This window comes from Meles meles, chromosome 3 (genome assembly GCF_922984935.1).
Source record: "Meles meles chromosome 3, mMelMel3.1 paternal haplotype, whole genome shotgun sequence".
In the NCBI taxonomy this organism is placed as follows: domain Eukaryota; kingdom Metazoa; phylum Chordata; class Mammalia; order Carnivora; family Mustelidae; genus Meles; species Meles meles.
In genome coordinates this window covers 92,657,334-92,664,758 of record NC_060068.1, presented here as the reverse complement: position 1 = coordinate 92,664,758, position 7,425 = coordinate 92,657,334, and the positions used below count along the sequence as shown (strand labels likewise).

Genomic DNA, 7,425 nt, shown 5'->3' with positions numbered 1-7,425 from the left:
ATTTACACACATACACACAAACAGATAGGTTTACCTCTGCAAGACAGCTGTGATTTATGCCTTCCTCAGAGTCTTTTTCATATGAAAAGATTAATTGAGTTTAGCTCTGTGATAATAAACATGAGGGTTTTGTTCAAACATACTTAAAGGTTTTATTTACTATTTATTTATGTATTAACTTCCAAGCCAAATATTTAAAATATTTAATATTAAGCATATCAAAGTATTAAATACTTGCACCAAATATTTAAAACCAAAGATTTAGTTCAGCCGACAGAGGTTTGGACATAGACAGGAGTCCACCAGAGGAAAACTACAGATGCTTGCTGGATTAATGATGAGTGTACTAATGGTTTGGTTTTCTTTCCTCACCAGCAATCAGACAGGGTGAGGTTTTTAGAGTTAAATATTAGTCAGTGTGAAATGTGGATATATATACATATGCATGGAGGAATGGGGAAGTTGGATTAAATGAAACCTAACAAGTCTCCCATGCTTTAGGTTTGCTCCATTATAAGCATATGCAGGCAACCCTTGATTTGTGCTGGATTGGCTATTGGAGGATTATTTCAAGGTTGGGGTTGATTGTACCATTTCAAATCTATGGAGGAGGGGAAATAATTGGGGGAAGGGAAAGATCATTACAAAGCAGGAGAGGAAAACTATAAAAGGGTAGGAGAAAAAAAGAATCTTTGTTGTAATGCCTTAGAAAATTAGTTGGTGGAGAATAGTTGAAAATTACAAAAGTTGAATATAGTAAATCAAATTAGCATTAGTATTTGTGAGTATGTGATTGTGAAAAGACGGGCTAAATGACTAGCTAACTGTCTTTTCAAGACCATTGGTAATAGAATCAATTATGGTTCATTATTAACTATATTAACAGAAAATTAGCCTTTACTAGCTCCTAAAAATATGAGGTTGTTATAATAGACTGTGGTCCCTTATCAGCATATGTAAAACTTGGAGGTTTATAAAACAGCTCCCTTCCCAGAACTACACTAGATTAGATGATCAATTAATGACTAAAATGTTATTGCATCTCTTTTTAATATTTCTTGTCAAAAACTTAAATATTCCTGATTCAACTTGTGTTTCTATTTGAGTAATATAATTTGGTCATAATTGGTTTCATTTCGATTGTCTTTACATTTTGGATACTTATTATCTTTTCTTTCACCCACTGGGAATGCCAAGTACCAATTTTTGCTATTTAGCAAGTCAGTGAGGAGCTTCCCACTGAGTTCCTTAATTATTGCTAATTGAATATTGTAAATGGTTTTTCAGGATCACCATCTTGGCAATCTATGTGACATTTTTCTCAGTTAGCAAGAGTTAAAGCACCAAGAATCCCTTCTACCACTTTCTATACAATCATTATATCAACCCTTTCCTATAAAAACTAGTCTCTTTTCAAATGTCAAGTCACATACATGCTTCTGTGGCACTTAGAACGTGGTGACTGCTCAATGAGTATTGAACAACAGCTGTCCTTAAAAACAGAATGAATCCCAGGTCCAGCCTGCGAGAGGATATCTCTTTCACTTTCCAGAGCTCCCACGGGGCATCTCATCCAGCATGTCAGGCCTGGTACTCTAGGGTAGAGCTTGTCCATTCTCACATATCAAGACCAAGCTTTCTATTGCTTTTTGCTGCTCTATAATCAAAAGGAAAAAAAAAAAAAAAAAGTAAAGAGGCTCAGAAGATCTGGGAATGTCAGAAATGCTATAGGTAAAAAACTGGAGAGTGGAAAAATCACCGAGCCAGCCTTCCTAGGTACTTCTTGCCTTACAATAAACAATAAAAAAAGAAGTGAGAAATTTATGACGTGCCTTTTGAACTTTCAAACTACGTCTCCATTTTTGGAGGAAGGAAGTGGGTAAGGCTTCAATGTACTGAAGTTGTGTTGAAGGTGGGTTTTGACTACATAAAATCTTGCCTTCTTAGTGATTTGTTTTCTTCCTTGGTCAATGAAATCTCAACCATCCTTAAGAGATCAGGACCAGAAGAAGACTTGAGACCTCATCTAGAATCTCCTTTCCCATCACGGTGGCCCAGAAATTATTAGAAAGCGAGAGACAGCAAGAGAGAGTGATTGTCTCTTTGGAGGGGTAGGCTTCCACAGTCTTGACTAGTAACCTATTTGAACATAAATGACTTTTTCGGTCAGGATTTTGCCTTGCATCTAGCCAGTTGTTACTAAGTTTGGCAGGTTTCAGGTTTAGAGACAAATTCAAGGCCTACCTTTGGTAATTTTCCAATGCTGAGTTTTATGTACTATGTGGTGTTAATCTTGTCCCTGGCTTCTTATTTTTCTATTCTTAGAAAAATAAGAATTTGCCTACATTTCTCAACTATTTGATCTTTATTTGTTATATATAGATTTGTAAGCCTCCTTATATCTTTTATGATAGAAGATGAGCTGGAATGATTAATGGATTGAATGAATAAAATAATAAAAATGACCTTAAGCTCAAGTTTAAGAGGACATTTGCTAGTTCTGAAGAAGAGCTGGTTATCATTACTTTTTCATAGAACTGCAGTCATGGCCTGCATGGCCTGCATGGCCGAAACTGTTTCTCATGCGAAATGCCAAGAACACACCCTTTAACTCCCCACCGCTCATTTGTTCCTAGGAATTGGACCAGAGGCAGACACCTGACCTGAAGGTGGAAATGTCCTGTCACCTGGATCCAACAGGTGAATGGGGCGGGGCTGATTCAGTCTTCTGAGAATTGAAAGTGCAGAGGGAATGTGCTCATTAGTAGCAGGATGCTCAAATGGAAGATGGAAAGGTATCAGAGAGGGGCACGAGAGCTCTAAGGCCCTGTGCACGTTGGTTGAGGGAGCTGAAACTATAAGGAAGCCATGAAGATGATCAGGGGAGAGAAGAGGCCAAGTCAGGTGGGCCTGCAGGACAGAGAGGGGAGGTCAGCAGGCCACTGACTTGCAGTGCTTCCCGGTGGCTGGTCGTCTGCTGCTCCTCCACGGGCATTCTCCCGTAAGCCTCCCATTTCTCCCAGGAAACCTAACAGAACCTTTGTCGTTTGCAGCCCAGAGTCTCAATATGCGTCAAAGCGTTTTTCTCTTCTTCCTGTTTTTACTCAGTTGTAAAGTTTTCACTTGACCCCTTTGGGCTTTTCCAGTAATAGTACAAATTATTGTCTCATAGAGAGATGTTTGGGAGCAGAAGTTTAAAAGAAACCAACAGAAAGGAGTAATTATTCCCACTTCCTTGTCTCTAAATAAATACTGTACTAAAAATTCCTTAATATTTATGAAAGGAGATTCCCTAACTTCCTCCAACAGCTTGCTTGCTTTTCTTACAAGTAGCAGAACTCATTTGCTGTGAGGCCCCACTGTCTGATGTTTGCATATACTGGGCCTTTCTCCACTTTCTCAAGTTGCCTTGGATAGAATATCTGGCTTTTTGACTTGACTGCTGCCTGAGACATGGCCCCTGTCTCCACACAATGCTTCCTTCTTCAGGGCTCAGTTCCCCACACAAGAGGCCGATTTGTCAGGGTGGAATGGGAGGAGCACGTCAGCCCGTTTCTATACGTGAAGCTGAACCATTTTAAAAAACGTTAAACATGGTCAAACTGACATGCTGTGCTATAGAGAGAGCCACAACTTTCGGTCACTTCACCCCTACAGAGGGAAGACTGGAGACTAGCTCGATGGAAATGTAGATCCCATGAGGGTTCTACCACAGTACACGTCTCTTAAGTCACCAGGTTAGCCACAGTCCTTCAGTCCTCAGAGCTGAGCCCCCTCAGGCTTTCAGAAATAAACAGCCCTTTAAACCCATAATGCTTCTCGTCTTCATTACTTCTGTATTCTTTGGGCCTGGAATACCTGCCACGAAGAGTCCAGAATTTTAAATAATTCACACATTTGTCAATGTTTCGTTTCTTTTGGGGTCATCTTAATGACGACATGCAAATCAAGTCAGTTGTGCAAAATCCAGTTTGCTCACCAGCTGAAAGTATCAGAAGGACTTTTCTCTCTGACCTTGTGGATGCTGGATGTTCCAAGAAGTAGGATTCTGAGTCAGTCTGATACGTGTTAACTCTGGCTGAGTCCCAGTTCATGGTGGCCGGATTTGCCACATTATCTTTTATGGTAGTATCCTCTTATTCCTAACCTTATGAGCTGTTCACACCTCCTCTCTTAAGAAGCTTATTCGGTAAACCTCTTGCTTACTTTCTCTGGGAGAACCCTAGCTGCTTAACGGTACTTGTGCCATCAACACCGCCCCCCTCCCTCTACCACCCCCCTCTCCCCAGCATTCATGCCACCCTGTGGCTCATGATGTTCTCATTTGACTCAGCTGGAATGTCCTCCTTTTCCTGTCCAGCTGTCACAGCCCAGCTCAAGTCTTCCCTTCTTTCTAAATTTTCTGATTTTTCCAGTTCTTCCAAACTCTCACAGCCTTAGCCATCTGTACCAATCTAACTCATCATTGTAAACTGTAATGGAATTGTTTCCTGCTCTTTGTCAGATCAGACTTGCAGCCAGATCACAGGCTCAGAAATGGAACTGAGACTGTGGCCCTAACTATGACTTGATGCTCCCCACCTCTTGCAGGAGCACATTCATCCTGATTAAAAAAAAAAAAAAAAAAAAAAAAAAGGTTTGGTTGATTTGCTGCAACTGTATTTTCTTTGCATGTGGGAAAGCAATACAAAACTCAGTCACGATAATTTCCTCTGTGGGAAAAACTAGAGGGGACACTAATCCTCTTGCAGATTTGAATCCTTCTGGAAAACGACCCTTGATTCCCCCTAGGAGTTTTCCAGCTCTCCATGGACTTGCTTCATGAAAGTGTTGTAAGGGAATTCCTGATGCTCTGACATGGCCATATTGAAGCAAGGTAGGAAAACTTACCTGAAATGAAACCTAAATCATTCTTAAAACCATCCTTCTGGGGCTCCTGGGTGGCTCAGTCATGATCCCGGGGTCACAGGATCGAGTCCCGCATCAGTCTCCCTGCTCAGGGGAGATTCTGCTTCTCCCTCTACCCCTCCTCCCTTGTCACGCTCACACTCTGTCTCTCAAATAAATAAATAAAATCTTTTAAAAAACCAAAAACCAAAGAAACATTCTTCTGAGAGTGGACAGTACAGCCTGACCTCCATAGAGCCAGCCGTTGTCAATACTGCTCTCTTCCTTCCCAGCTCACAGGAGGCCAGAGCACAGATGGAACTGAAAAGTGTCCTCTAAGATGGGTGTTGTGTGTAAGAGATGAACCACTGAAATCTACTCCCGAAATCAATATTGAACTGTATGTTGGCTAACTAGAATTTAAATAAAAAGTTGAAAAAGAAGAAAAGTGGTCTTCAAATATTTGAGTTGAAATGTTACTAGAAGACTTCCTTTTTCTCAATTTTTCCATACACTGGATGGCAAAGATGTAAATTTCTTTTTATCTTGCAGTTCAGCAGCTCCATGCTTTTTAACAATTAGGGTTACTGTGGCATTTGCTCACAGCCAGTGGGTTGAAGCTTGTAAGGCAAGCCCTATAAAGCCAGGCTAATTTCCCCTAAGCCCCAGGACTGGAAATGAGGTTGCTGCCACTAGGGTTTTCACATGACTCAGCCCTTCTCCAAGCTCTCTCTGCTGAGACAAAGCATTTAGCACACCACCCAGCCAATGCCTTCAAATGAGATCATAATTGGGAACAGGCTTTGTCAGTGTCCCCTTCACTGTGGGAGCTTAGGTCTGACAAAAGTGACCAGAGAATAGCACAGGCACTTGTCACTGAGCCAGTCCACAGGACTCCAGGTCATAAGATATTCCAAGGCCTTTGCTTCTCACTCTGTGGTAAAGGGAGGCAGTACCTTTCTTCATTACACTAGTGGCCCTGGAGGAGCAAAAGGCCAGGACAAGTCACCAGAACCAGCTGCAAGACAAGCAGAAGCAGAGCTGTGGGGGAGGGAGTTTGGGGGGGGGCACACAGGAAGGGACAGGCATGCAGCTACACCCCAGTGAGGAACACCACAAACGTTGAAGTCCCAGAGAAGGTTCATGCTGAGGGCAGGTATCAGGGCAGGCCAGGCTCCAGAAACACACAGGGTCTGGACAGGGTTGGCCATTGCAGCACCACTGGCTCTGGGACACATCCGCCATTTTAACGAGACCATGATTCAGAACTGAGTGCCTCACGCCAAACCCCTGGAACAGAAAACTAGGATAAACTGCAGAAATGGAGTCAGAAGTCTTGGATTCCCATTTCATGTAGTGGAGAATTGGAGCCAGCTATCTAGAGCCAACACATCTACCCCAACTCCACACTCCGTGATGTCAAGCCGATGCCTTGAAGTTGACCATTGTTGGACTATTCACACCATAGAAACAGGCCAACAAATTCAGTGTGGTGGGGGTTTTTCCCCTGTCCAAAGTCACCTCTGTGTATGTGCCACGTGAGCCATGTGATCCTTGGGGGTTACTAATGTCACAGGGGTTTTAGTGTAAATATGACAATTAACTCAGAAGTCCTTTGTGAACTGTAAAGGTTCTGCAAGAGTTCGTTTTTATTATTTGGAGTAAAATGTTAAATACAAAGTTTGAACATTTATTAAGATTACAATATGTAATTATTATCCTTAATTGCAAGTTTCAAATATGCTAGAGGACAAGATTTCAGAAAGCAAAACCTAGAAGCCGCTTATTTGTGTGACTTAAAGCTATTATGTGCAAGTTACAAAACTCCTGACTCCACTTGGCTTCGACGATGAAGTGAGTTCATTGTCACCTACACTAAAAAGCCCAGAGAGAGTGCTAGCTTACTTCCGCCAGCTTATTCTGGAGGCAAGGCTAAACCCAGCAGGTCTGATGATGCCCTCAGAGGGTAGGACGACTATATGCTCCTGTTTACCCTGGATCTTCCTATGCATCTGATCTGGTTTGGCGTATATCTTGCCATGTTTCGTACTTGAAGTTGTCCTAGTTTAGAAGATAAATGATATGTTTACTTAACCAAGGTTTGCTTTCTCTGCTTAGTTTTTTTGTGTTGTGGCATTCACCCTCGGGCCTCACATGATACGGTTCCCCACCCACTCTCGGTAGCTCCAGCCTCTCCCATGTTGGGAGCTGATTGGCAGCAGCTACAGACCTCAGAGCCCTACACTCCCCACTCTGATGGGACCGAACCTCTCTTCCACGAACATCTATGCAAGTGTTGGGATTCACTATCTCTCTCCCTGGTCTGATTTAGGTCCCATGGCCAGGCCTGGGAAAATGGATTCACCGATGGACTTGGTCAGTCATGCTCACACCAACGGTAGGCCTGAGATGATTCCAAACAAATTGCACAACTCAGAATGAGGTGACTTCTCCCAAAGAACAGTGGGCAGCAGAGGAGGTGAGTGCATGCTAGAAAGCTAACAAGAATGACCCGTGGCATTGCAGAGCAAGGGGCTG

General features: G+C 42.5%; 1 long non-coding RNA gene across 1 annotated transcript; it reads left to right on the top strand.

Annotated features, from left to right (window-relative positions):
- Positions 1 to 2,652: 2,652 nt before the first annotated feature.
- On the top strand, positions 2,653 to 5,283 carry LOC123938105. Its single transcript, XR_006817675.1, has 3 exons — positions 2,653 to 2,700; positions 4,792 to 4,876; positions 5,181 to 5,283. It is a non-coding gene; the product is annotated as an uncharacterized LOC123938105 (long non-coding RNA).
- Positions 5,284 to 7,425: the final 2,142 nt, after the last annotated feature.